Here is a 19235-nt window from a genome sequence, read left to right as displayed (position 1 = left end):
GCACAGGATTTTGCCTATCCAGAGAAAAATAAGCACCATGTTGGTAAATACAAGTCATCATTAAGAGAGAAAGAGTGACAGCCATGTTCAAATATGTGTTAGCTGTAGCAGTAACCTGGGACCTCCTAGGACAAATCTTTCATAAGAGTGTATGAAACGCATAGTTTTGCACAAGGAGAAGCAGTGTAAAAACAGGAGCCTGCACCTTCCCTTCAAGCTGAGAGATGCGAGCATGCTCCAACTCCAATTTCCCATTTAGCCATCAGGCAAGGCTTGCAGAAAGTACATGCATCCTCTTCATAAAGATATAATACAGTGAAAGAGGGGGGGAAAAAAAAAGACAAAGACAGACTATATGATTAGATTGAACTTGCCTGATTCACTTGATCCCCAGATGACACGCAATCTGCAAAAGATCATAAACCCCCTTACAAGCGGTGCTTCTGTGGCCTAAAGCCACCTCTATTACATTATATTATATATAGCATTCCAGAGAGCCTTGACTATTAACTGAAAAAATGAGATAAATAAGAAGAAGCAAAGTTGATGAAGCAGCTGATGAACTGTCATTGATGAAGCAAGGACAGGGGAGTTCATGCAACTAATTGCCTTCATTGAGATGATACCATGTTCAAATCAAAGGAGAAGTTAATTCCTCAGCAAAATACTTCACCTTAATTACCATCCATAATATAAAGCTAGCTAGAATCTAAACATATGGCTGCTCTGCTGCTAAGGCACCCAACCACTCCTCACAGAACAGGTATTAACAAACCTGTTAACAAACAAATCCCAAAATGCAACTCCACCTCTTGTCTTCCTGCAATCCTACAAACAGGGTGCTCAGTTACCTCCCCAAACTTACTATCTGCAGCTTTCTCTGCCTGAAGTATATCCTTATGAAAAAGATCATACAAACAAAGAAAAAGGACAAAATCATTTTCAGTCTCCTTGCGAGAAGCAACTAAATGTTTTCTTGCATTCTGCACATACCCATTTACTACCTGAAGAAAACTGTTTAGGTAATTTTACAAATAGAGAGACACAGGCAAGTGATTTTCCAGCTAGCTTCTGCACAGACAACAAAAAACAAAAGGAAACTTTCAGAAAAATATTCCTCTAAACTTAATGCCCAGAAGATCACAGAATGATACAATTTGCTCCTTTTCAGTTCTTTGCATAGATATATGCATGCAATGCAGAATGTCAAATAGATATCCTTCTTAAATAAAAATACAGTGAAAATATTTTACTAATGCAACTTCTCAGAAATTAATAATTGTATGTGCTTTCAAAAACTGTTTTGAAGCTGACTAGCAGAAGTCAAACAGAAAGAGTATATTCTTGACACTAATTACAAAAGCAAAAGAGAAGTAGTCTGAAAACCATGCACACAAATATATAATCAAGCATTTCCCACTTTAAAAGTAAATATAAATTCTACCCGAGTGCTTGCACACCAACAAAGCATTGTTTGGTGATGCACAAGTTTTACCATTTTACTTTGCAAAAACAGAGAACAGATATGGTTAAGCTAAAAAACTGCATATGTGACACATTCAAAGCATGACCTATCCTTAGGAATAGCAATACCCAAAATACATTAAGTAACCTGCTACCATCAAAGGCAATATACATCACAGAAAATGTCACAGGCTCACACATACGCATTAGGAGATTAGAGAACAGGAGACACAAAGAAAGAAGCCTCCTGCCATTTATTTCAAACTTCAGAAGTGAAAGCAGATCACAAAGACTCCCTTTGCAGACAGAGAGCAAGCAAAATAAGCTTGAAGACTAAAGGAACTATCCAACCATTTAGTCTAACCCCTCACACAATGCAGAAGAAAGAATCATCCCGGGATCGGCAGCATCAAGCTTAACTTGTGCTAGAAACGCACCATTTTTAATAGGAAGACAGGCAGGCTGAATTTCAAAGCTCAAAGTACCAATAACGTATGAAATTAAAAGGTCTCGCCACTGTCATCTTAAAGCTTCCAACACTGTGTCCTAAGTGATCTCTTTATGGTGTCCAAAGGTGTTTCTGCATGGTTGGTCGCTCCTCAGAAAATGAAATTGCAGTCAGTCAACAGGATTGTCCTTGTGAGGCATATGCAAGACCTTTGCCTTACAGTGGGCTCCCTGAAGACATCCGGAAGGCTTTCTAACTCAGAAAACACAGATTTTCCTAGAACTAGGACACTTTAAATAGAGGAAACTTAAAGAGACCAAGTCAGGCAGACTAGAAATGGGAAGGGCTTACACGCCACCTCCCCTGCTTACTGTGCCTTGCTTCCAGGCTTCTACTTAGCGCCTCAGCGTCTGAATTGCAGGAAGCTCTGCGGTGCTGCCTGGTCCCTAGGAAGTTCTCTCACCCCCCTCCCCGAGGGCCGTCGGTATTGCCTTAGCCTCCCCGCGCGAGCTGCTGGCTCCTGGCTGCCTACTGCGTCTCTCGCTCCTTCCTCCCCTGCCACGCTCGGCCTCTCCCTGAGCAGAACCCGGTTGCCTCCCAAGACAGCAGCCACCTCCTCCGTGATCCAGGCTCTGTCGTCTCAGGGACGGCACAGCTGTGAACAAAGGACAAAATGCACGAGTGCTGCCTGCCTTGGCAGAAGTGCCAAGCCACTTTTTAAATGAGCCCCCCACCTTATCACAAAGTGGGCCACGAGCTTCCCAAATAGAGCTCCCGATCGCACCGGAGGTTTGCCGCATGGAAGCACTGCAGGCAGGACACCGGAGATGCAGCAGCTCTGCACCACCTACGGCACCGAACAGCAGACCCAGAATCGGCAACAAGTGAGCCAGCAAATCCAAATCCCATGGCAGAGGGGTTATCTCCAGTAGTAAAGTTTGACACTACTTAGGATTTTATAAAAGACGAGCAGTTGCTTGAGAACAAACATTTAGCTAAAGACATATAGCTCTGATGTTATTTACCCTATAACATGCTCAGATTTCAAAATGAACTACTATTCTCTGTTGGCCGGAGCTTCACTGGTATCTCTACCAAGTTTAAAATAGCCTGGAGTCCTGTGACGAAATCTGTATTCTCCAAAAAGCAGCCCATTACCAGAGTTAAGTACAACAAAAGAGTATTTATAGTAATGGAAAGAGTAATTCCATAGTAATGGAAAATTAATTTATCAAAGTTATCCCCTCGTAACATCAATACATCTGAATCAACAAATTCAAATGCTTTGAGACGTCAAGTTAATATTTGAAAAATCTGAACACTATCAGATTAAATTCAACTCATACTCCATGCAAACACCCCTTTAGCACTTGTCCCTATCTACTCACTCAGGAACTGCATCTGAACTGGACCCCCGTTAGGTGTCCTGCAACTGGGCTACTGCAAGTGAGCAAGTTTAGCCATGAAACAGCTACGAACACGATATAAATCAACAGGTAAATTTACTTCATCCCTGCCTTTTAAAGGGAAAGAATATCTAAAATTTAAGGAAAATTGCAGGAGTGAGGGCTTTATGGTTTCACATCTCCTCAAGTGTCTAACTAGTTACTACAGTTAAAAGACAAACGATTGCTGATACCTGATCATTTTTCCAGACGCACTGAAAGCCCATGTCCTCTCGCCTTCCTGCACATATGCCTCCTCTTCAAGTGAGATAAATCAAGCTGCTCTCTGAAGTTGCATCACGAGTAACGTTTAATACAGTCCAGCACTGACGACTTCTCTCTAGAAAGAGCAGTAATGAGAAAACTCAGAATCCCATTAAACAAAAATAGAGTTGAATAAATGTCCTTGAGATCCATTTGAAACATAACAGCAGGAGAATCTAATGCCAGAAGGACCATTTCAGATGGGAACCATACAGACAAATGACTCTCAAAGCATCCTATCAGCACATCCCAGTGTTACACACACATTTAAATGCAATGGAAAACGTGCACTTTTGAAAAGAAATATGGAAGCTGGGAGTAGAAAAAGACCTCTTGGCTCATTTAGCACATCCTTTCTTAGCACAGGCATATAAACTCTACAATCCTTTTGATTAAAAAAGAAAATACCAGTAAAAGTAAGCAAGTAGCTCCAATAAAAGGGCTTATAGCTTTCCATATTTTAAAAATACACCATCCTGGATTAGATTTTAGAAAAAATATTTTTCAAGATAATCTATAAATGAACTTTTTCACTTAGTTTTATTCCTACACTTCACATTATTTCTTTTTATTTTAAGTATTAGGAAAAGTATATAAGGCATTACAGTCTTCCAACACACACACAGTTCACAATACCATTAATCCTCTTGCTGTCACACCTACAAGCATAGAGACAACAAGGGTTATTTGAGCCTTTCAATCCTGAGCCTCCTGCATCTTCTTCCCACACCACAGAATCCAAAAGGCTGCAAGACTTATCCCAATTATTTATAAAACTAAACAGAACATTTTCACAACACCTTGAAATTACACAAATGACCGATGCTCCCCTGCAATGCAAAGACTGAACTAGCTGGTCTTCAAGAGGTAAGAGCTCTATCTGCAAACATCATTTTCCTTACATCCATGGATCATCACAGACAACACAACTACTGCAGCACTGAAAAAGGGACTCAGTAATGCCAAAACAACTGCCTTCCCAGAATTAAGAGGCTTTAGAAAACAAGAGGTAGATGGCTATCGCCTTGCAAAAACATAGGCACCATCTGCTTCGTTTTATGCACCACACACAACTCGGCCGATACCAAGACCGCTCCCAAAGTCCGTCAAGCACAGCATGTTCCTAATCTTTTGCAGAAGTAGGAGTAAGCATCATGTATTCCCCTCCCATGCCAAAACTGCATATTTGGATTTAACTCCAGATGAACTTCCAGTATTATTTCAGAAGTTCTGTAGGAAACATGATAATTGGAGATTTATAACAACAGCTTGTATTTGAGAAAAAACAGTTAAAAGTTTTGGAAACTGAATAATTTCTGTGGAATATGCCTTAAAAAAAAAACAACAACTACCAACTGGCATGTAACACAAGTCCTGCAGCATAAATTCCCAGCTGATCCCTCAACTCAGCAAGCATTTGCTGATCTTTCACCGACAACAACGCGAGTTTTGTTGCCCCTTGCATGAGCAAGTCCCCGAATCAGACGCCGGCCAGCAAAGCTCTGCTGTACAGAACAGCTGCCCGTGAGCGTGAGCTTTACTCCGGCGGAGTCCGGGGCACGCGCAGTCACGTCACGGAGGCGGCCGCCAGCGCGCTGGCCAGGTGCTCGAGTCCCGAGCGCGGCACAGGGAAAGGGCACAAACCAAACGAGTGAGACGCAGCATCCAAATTCAAAGCGCTAACCCTTAACCGCTCCAAGGCGCGTGAGTGTATATGTGCCCTGTTACAGACCACGTCAAACACCTAGCAAAAAAACAAGAAATAGGTTATATAAGTATATAATTTATTTCACTAATTGCCACGTTGAGTGCATACCGCAGCTGCTGAGAACAACGTTCATTAAGCAGTTAAAGTCAGGGCCGTGGAAGGCTGCTTTAACGATTTCTGAACTGGAAAATGAGAAGGCCAGAGCAAATCTGCATGGAGAGCATCATGTCTCAACAGGCTTATGGGATGAATTTCAGGGTTCATACCTATGTTATGTTCACAAATGTAAACATTTGTTGTTATTCACAAGGTATTTCTTTGGTGGTTCTGTTTTTAAGTCAATAAACAAACAAAAAATCCAGAAAACCAGTGATTATGATTTTTATGTCTGTTTTAAGACAAGAATGATGTGCAAATTAATATATTATAGATATATATTTATATACACACACACTCCCAAGGTTTATTTTCTTTGACCAAAAAAAAGTAAGTACTCTATAAGATACTACAGACAAAACAACACAGACTTGAGAAACTCAAAAAAGCCATTAGAAAGGAGAGACCATCGTTGATCTCACTGTAGTTTTAAACACACATAATTCACATACACAGAAAACAGCAGACTAAATGGAAGAGATGCTCTTAAAAACCATCAGGCTGTAGATGCCCGAAGCTGGCAGCCTGCCACTGAAATAAATTATTGAATTTCAAATGAAAAATACAGCCTTCTAGGACAGAGTTTAAAACACCTTTTCCTAACCCGTAAGCAAGACAAGACTTGCCGGTAGCCTAGATGAGAAGAGCCTTCTGGGGCCGAAGCACTTTTACCAGCAGATCAGTTTAGACGCTTCCATTTACCGTGGTCTTTTATAGCCTTCTATCGGCTTTTAATATTTTGCCTCCCAGGTTCAACCTGAAAGATTTTACGCATATATAAGCCAGTATATAAACTGCACTCTGCCTCATGGATCTAAACTCTTAAAAAGGCATAAATCCACTTACCCCCTTGATAAAAATTGTTAGTGTGGATAGAACAAATACAAAAACCAAAAGTGCGTAATACAAAAAAATCATACAAATTGGTAACAGAGTCACAAAACTATTGCTGACTGGATTTTTCCCCTCCTTAAAAAAAAAATAATAATAATAATTAATTAAAAAAAAAAAACACAGTTAGTTATCCTAGACCCAAGGAATCCCTTCAGCCTAGTGTTCCTCCTCCTAACCAAATACCAGCAGAATCCGGAGCGTTTGCATTCGAACGCTATCCCCCGCAGATGCATTTTGTTTAAAAGAACTGAACAAACAGAACATTATTTGCTTCGAAATTCCCCCGCTCGTGGTGAAAGCCCGGCTGTGCTGGAATCAATGGGACCGTTGGCATTGTTCGCGGCCGAGCTCCGATTCATTTCCTGCGTCCGACTGCCGATCTTAAGGATGCTGCTAAACCCCGCAACGTGGCTCCGCGTGCACGTGATCACGTCTAGCTCAAAGCATTTTGTGCTAAATACCTACTCACGGGGAAGGCCGCACAAACAGCACGACACCGGCGGCTGCAGTTGATTTCTTCAGAGAGGGAACTTTGTCCCCAGGCCGGCGGCTCTGCCCGGACTAACGCAGCCTTCTCGTGCGGTACCCAGGTGGCGAAGCCTCCTGTCCCAACTCAGCAGGGTGGGAGGGGTTGTTATTTCAATTGTGGGCTGATAACAGCTTATCAGCAAGTTTTCAAAGGTTGGCCTCAACATATTTGCCTAGCCAAAGCACAAAGGAAGCACAGGGAAGTTTTCCAGCTGGCTTCTCCCTCCTGCTAGGCTGGGGCCCTGCAGGAACAAGCCTCATGCTCCAACACCTGCAGCGCCACAAAGGTTAAACCAAAACTCTGGTAAAAAGAAGCCATAGCTGAAAAGGGCTTCAGAAGCCACAAAAATGCTTTCTTTCACAGGAGATTGCTTTGCCAGCTGCATTCCCACCCTCTGCCGCACACAAGTTGGGAAGACTAACCCAACTCCTTAAGGCTGATTCCTAAATACAAGGCAATTTTATTACTGTTGCCAAATTTATCACTTTGGCACCAGAGCTCCATGACAGCTGACTACAAAACCAAAACAGCATGAAACCCCTCAATTTAAGGCCTGCTATGATTTCCACTTAAATTCCTGTGGGTTTTTCTATTGACTTTGTCCAGTTTTGTGTGGATTTTAGGGTGGTTTCAACATATCGGCTAACGCACTAAATACCTTACACTATATAGACCATATCACAAAATCTTAGCCAAACTATTCCTTCTACCTTAGAGGGGCAGTATCATTTCTCAAATTTAACCAGTTTTTGGTTTTGTTGGGGGTGCCTTTGATTTCTATCCCAAACAAACTCCGGAACTGCAAAAGGCTGATGCAACTGTAAAACAGGGGAAACACAAAACACCCTGAGTTACCGGCTCATTACTAATTCATCCTGGCTGAAGCTGCATACCAGCAGCTGCTGCCTCTCTCAATTAACAGCAAATATTGAACAGTATCGTCGTTTAATGGTGTTTACTGCCTGCTGCCCTGTCCGCTGTCACATTCTCCAAGTGTTCTGGCTCAATTTAAGTATCAACATTAATAAACAAAGCCTAGCTTAACCCCTGATGCATCAGCAGGGTCCACAGCAGAGAAGGTGGTTTACTCACTCAGATACGTTCACTGCAGGCTTGGAGAAAGCTAAAACCCGAAGACGTAAGGCGCCATCCAAACGGTACTTGTAATTCCAGGCCTACGCGGTGCTGGCTTAGGCAGAGATCAGGAGCATCTCCAAGAGAGTAGCTCCCTTCATAAACAAACGCCAAAAAAGTGAAACAAAAGAAAAGCAGGAGGAGATGGCATATTCAGCCCCTGAAGATTTTTCAAATCAAGGTCAGAGCGGGCTGGGATTTCTGACAACCCCTTCTCTGCACACGGGAGACGAATGAGCCCACGTGTGCACTTTGCCTTAGCGAGCCCACAGCCACGATGCCTTTGAACAGGCTGGCTTGAAAGCAAATTATGATACAACCAACGCAGTCAGAGGGAGCAACTGGAAACAACGCAGTTCTCCCACTATGCTTCGGCAGGAACTTCAGCGGCCTCCTCGTTTTGCGGTGTCAAGTTTGCTGGAAGCCACTAATGTAAAAATGGCTGTACATATTTTATAATTCATTTACAAGATGTGTTCCCAGCAAATCAGCAGGCAGCAGCATCTCAGAGGCTTTCCTATGAGCTTGCTGCCAACTGGTCCAAAGCCAATGCGTAGATACAGGCGACCTCAGGAACTGAGGGGACGCTGAGCCAGCTAAATTGGACTGCAAGGTGCCCACTGGCAGTCGAGCTACGATGTGAAAAGATCAAGCAGCTGCTGTATGGCATTCACTACGCTAAAAGCTAGAATAACTCAAACTGATATTGAAATTGGAAAAATTCATTTATTTCTGGGGTATCGGACCTTTGTACTAGCCCTTCTACACAGGTGGCTGTGTTATAAGCATGGGAGCTCCAAGCAGCGATGCTCTGCTCTGCGGGACATGTCAAATGTAGAAGAGAGATGGCTTTGCAAACTGAGCAGATAGAAGCAAGCTTGGGATCTGCTCAGGGCTTTGCTGAACCTCTGTGAGCATACTCATCTTGACACAGCTCATTCGGCTACAGGTCCTCTCGTCTTCTCAGGTCCGTTATGTCTGCATGCTATGCAACTCTAACATCCACTCCGGTTGATTAGGAGGACTCATCTCTTCTAAGTTCCTCCAGCACCTTTGTACCCATAGTATCTGAGTTCTTCAGATATATTAAATGATATGACTAATACCTGCCATCTGTTCATTATTACCTTCTCTCTCTCTTCTCTCCTGAAGAACAGTCATCAGTGAAGTGCTTGTTCTACTCAATCTATTTTAGGAGCGTGGGTTTTCAAGCATCCATGCAGCACTGTTTTGAGCTAAAAAAAGGTAAATCAAAGAAGTAGACCATGCTTTTGCATGGAAGACTGAGCATTTGCAACATGCCTCAGTTCCTGTAAAAGTCCCTGACTAGGCTCAAGGACAACTCTCTCTTCTGCAGAAGTTAGCAGGGTGCCTGAGAAACAGAACCATTGCCCAGTTCTCACTCCAAGCTGCAGACCACAGAGCAGCCGGCAGACCAGACACAAGCCTCTGAAGGTACCTAAATGCTCCCTGCAGAACCAAGCCAGTCAACATAGCTTACAGTGCCAGTAAGTACCAACCCAGAATGCTGCAGGCTATCTCATTTGAGGAATAAGAAGTTCCTACCCAATTACACCACCTTGTTATAGACTGCTCAAAGCAGAGAAAGGTACAAATAACTGAGGCCAGATCTATGCCCATCGGGTTGGGGTGAAATCTTCCCTTCCAACTCGCAGGGAGTATTACTTACCATGACAACTTCTCCCCATAAGCTGTGGTTAAGGGAAAAACAAGCTGGACACACAAAGAACAGATGGGCTGGAGAGGAGAGGAGCCAACAGAGGATAGTTTCACTGCATTCTTTGCAGGAGCTGTGTCAAAGTGCAAAGACACAACTTCACGCTGTAGGAGGCGGAAAGACTCAAGATAGAGCAGCGAGGAGTCTCTGGCCCCACAAACGTTTAATTTGTGCAAAACAGGAGATTCGTAGTAAGCATAGTTCTTGCATTGTTGAACTGCATATTGCTGCCTTGATTTCTAGATGACACAAAGTGAAAACATAAGTATAAAAATAAAAAAGGAGCAGTGAGACTCTTTAAACCCAGCGCTGCAGATACAGTATGCACAAACCAGCAAAAACCTACTCGACTCTCTTCCCTTCACTACTACACAACGCAGCAGCACAAGCGCTAGCAAAATACATAAACGGAGCTCTAAAGAAGTTGCCTCAATTTCACAACTTGGACAGTCCAAAAAGACACTGGGAATAACATCACCAGAGAACAACAGTTATTGAACCGCACCTTGGAGAACAGCGAGTGCTGCAAATCTCTTAAGGGCAGCATGTTGCCAGCTAAGAAAACAGTGAAACTGTAGAACCAGAGAACGAAGATACATGTGGCAATACAAAGAAAACGAAACCACAGAGCCCTGGGAACAGAAAAGGGACTCACCTGGAACTCTTGCAACGCTTCCCATAAAAGAGCAACTCTTGTTTTCTCTGTGCCATTTCCCTTGCAAATAAAAGGATCGTCCCTTCCCTACCATTTCCTTGAATTACTCCCATCCCACTCTAAACAGCAGGCTCAGATTGGTTAAATAATTTTGTGGGGGGAAAAAGTTGCCAATTAACTTTTTCTTACTCTCTAAAATGCAAGCTTTTCTTAAGAATAAACAAACAAACACTCGCCCCCTACCCCCAATGCATTCCATGACCTTTTTGGAGATCTCCACTTCCATTTTTCTTCTCCCTCCTGCTCTTCATCTCCCCTGAACCATTATCTGCTTCTTTCCCCTCTGCCTTCAGAGGGGAGCCCACTTTCCTTCCCTATTTATATCTTTGCCATCTCTCCAACTTAATTCTCATTTTCCTGCTTCTGAGTCCACTTGCCTAAATTCATACAACTTTCTTCTGCCACCTCCACAAGCATATCTAGGCAGCCTCCTTGTCTCCAACCCTAAAGAGAAATCCTGACTTCATTGAAATCAATGGCAAAGTTCCAAATGACTTCAATTAGACCCAGATTTCACCCCAGCAGCATAACTTTATTTTATTAGAATTATTTGTTAGCCCAGGCCAGCTATCTCCAAGTACTGACTGGACAAGCATGTATCAAAATAAGAGCAGGAAAGGCTTTGGCTTAGCTTTTCTTACTCCCAATCTGAGAGCCTCATGAAGCTGAACATGTTGGCAAGCTGGAAATTAAAAAAATACAAATGCTACTGAGCCTATTGAAATCTGTCCAGCCTCTGGAGATCTTCCACACAACAAATTCATCAATGAATACAAGGTTTCCCTTTTACGAAGTATGAGCAGGTTTTAAAACACACACAGTAGTAGTCTCTTATTCTGCACCATCCTCATGGTCAGGAGTATATCTTAGAAAGTGCTCATGAGTTTAAGAAGCAGGTCTGACAAGTAGTTTTCTTCTCTCCCGGGTTGTGAAAAAACAAAGAATAATCCATCAGAAGCTATGATCTTTCAGCAGTTTAGATGAGGCACGTGCTGTTTGCAGTGTTGTGCAAACACCTAATGCAAAGTACAAAGAGCCCAAAAGACACAGCCAAGTTCCTGCATAACTCTAGCATCCTCGTCTAACCACAGTGCAGAAGAGGAGGAATGGACAACAGGTTGTGGGGACTCCATCAACTAAAACACCCTTAAGAAGCAACATTATCCCCTTTCCTTTGAGTACGTCTGCATGGATCCTCACTGCAAGACTGACTGACGAGCAATACTGCTCCTCACAGCAGTGAGCAGCAGAATCGGTGCTCCTCTGAGCACAGCTCCCCAGTCCAGACTCAGCGCTCAACACAGGTTAGGGACACGCGACCACAAAGACACCGTGCACATTTCCAATGACAAAGCACTCTTCACAGTGGACATCACTGCCACCCAGGTATGGGATGGAAGAGATAGAGCAGCCGGCTCGTGACACAGCAAGATGCACAGTTACAAACTGGGACGTTCTTTAAAGTGATTGCTGACCTTAAGACTGTCTAGAATAGCTCGAGTTACTTGTTTTCTTGCTACATGAGTTTCATCTCCTTCCACTTAGTAGACTGCAGTCAATGCCATAGTTAGGCAAGTCCCAGTTTATTAATTATATTAATCTTTAAGTTTAGAAGAAGAAAACAATTTCACCTGCTTAAAAAGCAAAAGATATTTTGCAGGTATTTACAGCACATTCTCCAGGCGCATCTATCAGGAACCAATACTACTCCACTTCCAGCGTGGTGGGGTGATAGCACACTTTCACCAGCTGTCTGGAAAATCTTTGTTACAGAGACTCCCTCAAAACTGAATTCCTGCTGGTTTAAGACATTCTTGAGGTATATTCCAAACTAATTATTTTTCTTATTTGACTTTAAAAGGAGGGGGAGGTTCTGGTCTCCTTCCCATTTTAGGGACACTCAAGGATATAAAGGGTTTTTTCCACATTACTGCTGCTTACTGCTCAACTTTGTTCCCACACCAAACACACAAGATGCTTCAAATTTGCCAACAAGGAGCCAAAAGTTCACTTGCAAACACCGATTCCTGTTTGTTAGGATGGATCTTAAATTTAGCAGCATACTTGCTGTACAAGTTTACATTGTATTTCAAAGATTAAAGATTGTGAGCCTGTTCAAACTGAAACCTGAACATGCACAGCCTTTATCTGGACATATACTAGCATGCTGGACAAGCAGTGGGAATTTAAGCAAAGCCCTGTTTTAAATTTTCTGTTTTTCCCTAGCCTGCTCTTTCATAATCTGTTGGGTAAAGCTGAATGCTTTATTACACAGATGGATCTTAAACCAAAGTTCTAGATGTATCTAGAACAATTTTATTCCAGACCAAAGCGTACTTGCAGGAAAAAAAGCACCAAAACCAAATAAACCAGTTAACAGGCCTAAATGCAAATCAAAGCACCTTCAGCATGACCACTATTTGAAACTCAGCTCTATTTTCTCCCAAGGAAAGCTCATACCGAAATGTATAACACAGCCCGATTTGCTGACTGTCCCTAGCTGAGCTGACAGACACTACGAAGACCAAGAAGGTGGTAAAAAAAAACATCCAGAAAGGCGGCAACTCAGTATGTCTTTTGAAGGCTTCACTGAGGTTCATGCAGGAGATTTCTGTCTGGAATAGAAATATGAAACAACCCTTGAGAAACCATCCTTTTCATCTGCCGAAGAACTGCTAGCCATTACACAGGAAGATCACAAGCTGCATTTGTAACCTGGTAAACTTTAAGACTGAAAAGGAGGACAGCAAGAGCAGAAGGCCTTTGATATCAACATTTTTGCTATCTCAGCTTCAGTATGTAGTCTCCTGCTTCAGGCAATCACCTTGATCTCACATGGTTCCCAGATAGACTGAATTCCAGCTCAGAGGTTGAATGAAGCTCAGAAAAAATTCTCTCTCGTAAAAAACATCTTTGAAACATGAAGCAATCAGAAAGATGTGACTTTTTTCCCCTCCTGCCAAGTGCCCAAGGTAAAAAAGGCAATCAAGATATAGGCACAGAATAAGGCTTGGAGTATAGATGGTAGGTGCCCAATACAGATAGGATTTTTTTATAGGTTGTTTTTTGTGAATATAATCATCTAAGACGATGTGAAGGACAATTAGAGGAGCCAGCTGAGAAGAGGAGAACACTTACCACTCAGGTTTGTTCCCCCCTTGGGGTATGCCTTTGATCGACCTGTTGCTTACACAGGGGAAGATACAAATTCTTCCTTCCCATGTACATCACTGGGAGGCATCACAGAAATAACCTTGTTGCTCTGGATAGTTCAAAAGGCAATGTGTTGGACATGTAATGAATCTCAGCTGCAGAGGAGCACATGTATTTTACTTTGAGAACTACAAAAAACTAATCCTGTTGCTGAAAAACATTCACCAGGGAGTGCAGGAGAGTTATATGCCCACCCAAGTGCGAGAGCAGCTTCCTTAGGCTCCAGACATACCATAAATTCAGCCTGAGGAAACACATGCAGTGGAAGTCCCTTCCCTACGCCTTGGTGTAATTTCTCCTGCAAGCCTGAACACACCTGTGAGTCTTTTTGTTTCGGTAAGCGTGTCACACAGAAGATCCCTCATATATGCTAAGGTAGGACAGCACTGATAATAAATGAGTTGCCCAGGACTATTACATTCAAAATCCATTTGTCAAAGGGAATCACTGGGACATGGAACGAGGCAGGGTGGCTTTTGAAGACGGCTCCTGCTTCCTGGACCCTTTTTGTGTGGATCCTGACACATCAACAGTTGGTCGGGGTAAGAGACAAGTGTCAGCCATGAAGTCATGCCAGAATTTGAAATAGTCATTTTTCAAATTCGTAGCTTCAAATATCAACCAGATTGCTGACGGGAGACTAAAGATACACCACTATCAATAGCGGTTCCTGCAGATAAATCCTCAAACGTGATGCTGAGTTCCTTGCAAAGCAAAATACCCATTCCTGTAGAGAAGAGACCCATTTCTTCTAACAGGCAGCCGGCTGACTGTTAACTTCTTGGACTTGAAGGCTAACAGCCAGGAAGCACAATGGTCGCAGAGCACACAACCTTCTCATGCACAGCCTCACACTGGACTGTTTTGACTAACACCTGACCTTCTATAATACATCGTTTCATTCCTTCTGGGCATCACTCTCACTTCAAAAAGAGCCTAGAAACTCTGTTTTTGAAAACCTCCCAGGAAATCCCCACAGGGTGTCGCAGCGAGAAGGTTACGGATACCTTGCACACAAACCAGCCCACCTCCTAAGCTCCTGCTCCTTGAGCGTGCTGCTCACAAATGTTACTTCTACTGCGGTATCATAGTCAGATATCCCAAGACATGGCAGGAGAAGAACAAGAAGCTGCTTTGCTCGTTTCCTATTTTAACTCCAAATTTTTTTATTTTTTTTTTTAGCACCAGGAAAAGACTGAGACTCATTCCTAAACCACTTACACACTTTGGCAACATTAGTCTGTTTTCTATTTCCACCAGTAACTACTACTTACACTTCTCCAATCCTGAGTTCTGGTATGTTTGTGCAAGAGTGAGAGCTGACACTTCCCTCGCCCTTTTTCCCCCTCTTGTCGAAACCTTACTACCACTGCTCTAATAGTTCTTGACTTAATTGGGACAAGGAAAATTATTCTGGGCTCCTCTCTCCTAGCAGTGAGGGTATTCTGTAATAACCATCCAGAGCACTGAGAAGTCATACTGAAGCCCCAGGCAATCATTTTAATACTCCCTTAAATTCATGTTTTTAAAAAATTGACCATTTTTACTGGAAGCATCTATAGCAATTGCATTTACTGCTACAGATAGGTACTTCCTTTTTGCATACAAATACTTCAGTGTTAAAAAAAAAAAAAATCTGTTCATTGCTATACATGACATACAAACTTTATTTAACAACATTCTTTCCAAGAAGTTCTAAGAAGTTAAATTTCTATCCAACACTAAAGTGTAGTTATTTCTTAGGCAAGATATTAATTTCAGCTATTTAAGGAATATGCTGAAGCATTTATAATACCTTAGAACAGAAATCTTAGTAAATATTGCATGCTTATAAAATGCAGAATACTATCCACCAGTTTAGGCGTGGAACTAAAAGGTCTGACTTTCAAATCATGAATACACTGCCACTCTCCCCCATTTGTTTTAATCTAGGCTAGAACATCCAACCAAAAACGCAAGGGATGTTTAACTGGCAGAGTATACTCACCAAGATGCAAGCGGGCCAGGACACAACCAACAGCCCTGCTCTTCTCAAACGTGGACCTTCTCTTTGCACCATCCAGTGCCCAACACCATTGCACCCACACATTTTTATTTTTTTAGAGGGATGCAAAGTGATTCCCTGCAATCCCCTTTTTCATAACAGAGACTACGAATTTTGTTCAACTCGTCTATAACAGCAGCAGTTTTCCAGCTACAGAATGGGTACCACTGAAGATACGAGCTCTTTTCGGACTAAAAACAAAATGAAAGCCCGTAATAGCATACGTTCTTACTCCATTATGGTGCTTTGTCATTTCTAGCGCTGAAGCAACACACTTAAGCTTTCTTTTCTATACTGTGAGAAAGCAAATCACTCGCATTTTTCAGATGGCACTACCCATAAACTGCCAATCATTAACTGCAAGCAGCAGCATGCTAGATAAACATATTATTACTTTCTAGAAGAAAAGTGCATCCAGAAAAGCCTTTTCTTCGAGTCACATCAGCTAAGTTTTGTAAGCATAACCCTTCTGACAGGCAAAACCAGGGCTGGTTTCAATTTCCTGGAGTCCATATGTGGGACAAACAGCCATGATTCGAGCTCACCACTAAGTTACACTGTTCAGATTCTCAGCGTGCAATGCTTCCCCCTTCACAGGCAAGGAATTAAGCACCAGCTCATTTTGTTGTCCGCATCGTGCCCAACCTGATGCTGGAAATAAAGAGAGCTAACTGAAGGCTGATACCAATAAATGGTAGAGCAAGTAAAGATATCAGTATAACCATGCTTTTGGATACGGGAGCAAGCACAAGTCCAGGAAATACGCAGTAGAGAAGCAAGAATGCACCAAAGCCTAAGTAGGTTAGGAGTTGTGTTAGACCTGGAATTAAATGGACTGAGAACAAATACCCTCTGCTACTGCTACAATATTTTGTCAAGCAAACAGTCTTAAGCCATCCCTTTCTTCACCGTCATCTAAGGAGTAAACACAATCAACCTAAAACCGTACAGCTCAGTTCTTCAAACCCAGCAGAAAAGCTACAAAGTCGCAGCACACTCGCAATTAGTTTTTGCATGGGGAACAACAAACGCTCGGGTTTCACTTCATGAGTTACAGCTAAAGTGGACAGTGCAAATGCACAATCCATTTGATTTATCTGCATGTCCCCTAATTCCCCCCCCCCCAAATTAGCACAGGGACAGAAGAGCACTTCAGGCAGCTGCCAGCCGCAGGATTAAAGTTTGCGGGCAGATGAATGAACGGGATAGTACCCGGCACCACAAGCTGTCAAACTCACCTTCTCGTCTTCAGCGCAACCCTGGCAGAACGAATTCATAGCCCTTCCTGTGATGAAGGCAACAAGGCCAGCGCAGCTTAAACACAGACGACTTGCAGCTAAAGCTCTGCCCCGTTTTCCTTGCCATTATCAACTATATAATAAAAAACATTGGCACATCCACTGGATCAGCAGGCAATTTTTCTTCCTCTGACACTCGGCAGTATTATGTCTAGCAGTGTTTATGGAAGACCTCATTCCTCTCCGTTTTCATGGAGAATTACGATCCTCTCTCCAAGAGGTACACAGCAATACTCGCAAAGGTATACACAGTGTTAAAATCTCAAAATCCTCTAGTTTACTGCAAACCCTTTTTTTGATCTATGGACGTATATCACTGACAAGGTTACGTCCGAGACCCCAGCACTCTCGATTCTAGCTAGCCCTGCTCAGATTCAGTACAGCCAATTTACTGGAGGTAAAAGTATATTATAGGTGAAGGGCAGTAAAAAGCCTGCCATAAGATGTACTGCAATCACTCAGAGCCGCTACTCAAAGCCTCTGTGACAGAGAGCGTTTCAAAGATCAGAACAAAAATCCAAAACCAAGTAATACATGGTGGTAGATGGAATAGCAGCTGAGATTGCCTGCATTTTCCTTCAGAGGCTGTGACTTTAACTGGAGCGATAAAGTAGCATATTAATATCAATTTTAAAAAGACCATTACCTACTTCATTTATTTTGAAAAGGTCTTTCGCCGCCCTCATCTTCACTGACAGCACACGCCAGAGAAAGGTCAATATAGCTTAATTTTTTCCTACACTGGACAAAAAGGCATGAAGAACAACCAGAAAATTTAGCTTATTCCCCTTTCACTGCAGCTTAAGAACGAACGGAAGGTGGATAAACTGACTCTATTTATTAGCATCAAATGTGACTTCAGCATAACCTGGCTGCTTTCATCAAAGCTGTTTAAATTAAAAGATTAAATCAGAGCTCCACTTTGACCAAGATTAAACAGATACATCAACTCACAGACAGGGTTTAGATTGCAAGGAAGAATAAATTGTGGTAACATGAGTCTGAACGGAAGAGTTGAGCACCTTGCAAAACATAGCTGTTTCAAAATAACTAATAGTGCAACACTTAGGCACTGCAGAACGGAGACCAAGTCAGGTGCTAAATAAACAAAAGCACCAGTTTATTGTGGGCCGTAGCAGTCCTATTAAACTTACCCTTTACTTGGGCATGCTGAGCAAGCATGCAAGTGTAATGGAAAGGTAATTCTATTTCAAGATGGCCAGTGCAGTGTGCTTGAGAAACAATATCATCTTATTTGATAAGATATCACGCAGGCCCTTAAATAACGCTAGCTGGAAAATATACAATGAGTTGAATGCTGTACCTCTTTCATTCTCATGTACCTAACCCTAACACATGATTATGTAACCAACTTTTTTAAAATTTATCCACGTAATGTAAAAATATTTAAGATTTAGGAAAAACATACCATAAGAATAAAATTGTTACACTCAGGAAGTTGGAAACAACAAAAGTATCTGAAGTGATACCTCCTTTTTCCCCTCCCATGTGTTAAAAGGTTTTTACAGTTTATTGCCTTAACTAAATGACAGCTTAACACGCTCTGCTTACCAAAACTGTTCTTCTTAATAGCAGATCTTAATAGCAGATCTTAATAGCAGATCTTAATAGCAGATCTTAATAGCAGATCTTAATAGCAGATCTTAATAGCAGATCTTAATAGCAGATCTTAATAGCAGATCTTAATAGCAGATCTTAATAGCAGATCTTAATAGCAGATCTTAATAGCAGATCTTAATAGCAGATCTTAATAGCAGATCTTAATAGCAGATCTTAATAGCAGATCTTAATAGCAGATCTTAATAGCAGATCTTAATAGCAGATCTTAATAGCAGATCTTAATAGCAGATCTTAATAGCAGATCTTAATAGCAGATCTTAATAGCAGATCTTAATAGCAGATCTTAATAGCAGATCTTAATAGCAGATCTTAATAGCAGATCTTAATAGCAGATCTTAATAGCAGATCTTAATAGCAGATCTTAATAGCAGATCTTAATAGCAGATCTTAATAGCAGATCTTAATAGCAGATCTTAATAGCAGATCTTAATAGCAGATCTTAATAGCAGATCTTAATAGCAGATCTTAATAGCAGATCTTAATAGCAGATCTTAATAGCAGATCTTAATAGCAGATCTTAATAGCAGATCTTAATAGCAGATCT

The 19235-nt window shown here is 42.0% G+C and overlaps 1 protein-coding gene across 5 annotated transcripts in view; it reads right to left on the bottom strand.

Annotated features, from left to right (window-relative positions):
* The window catches only part of MAP3K13 (mitogen-activated protein kinase kinase kinase 13), an 82072-nt gene that overhangs the window by 48592 nt on the left and 14245 nt on the right, over positions 1 to 19235 (bottom strand). For 4 of the 5 annotated variants that reach the window (XR_010885060.1, XM_067302051.1, XM_067302050.1 and 1 more), the window contains one exon: positions 3552 to 3697. The exons of the other annotated variant lie outside the window; for it this stretch is intronic. The gene's annotated coding sequence lies outside the window, so the exon portion shown is untranslated. The remainder of the gene's footprint in view (positions 1 to 3551; positions 3698 to 19235) is intronic. 5 annotated transcript variants of the gene reach the window in all.

The sequence above is a fragment of the Apteryx mantelli genome, chromosome 9 (assembly GCF_036417845.1).
Source record: "Apteryx mantelli isolate bAptMan1 chromosome 9, bAptMan1.hap1, whole genome shotgun sequence".
Taxonomy (NCBI): domain Eukaryota; kingdom Metazoa; phylum Chordata; class Aves; order Apterygiformes; family Apterygidae; genus Apteryx; species Apteryx mantelli.
The sequence above is the reverse complement of the archived record's forward strand: the minus strand, read 5'-3'. Positions and strand labels throughout refer to the sequence as shown.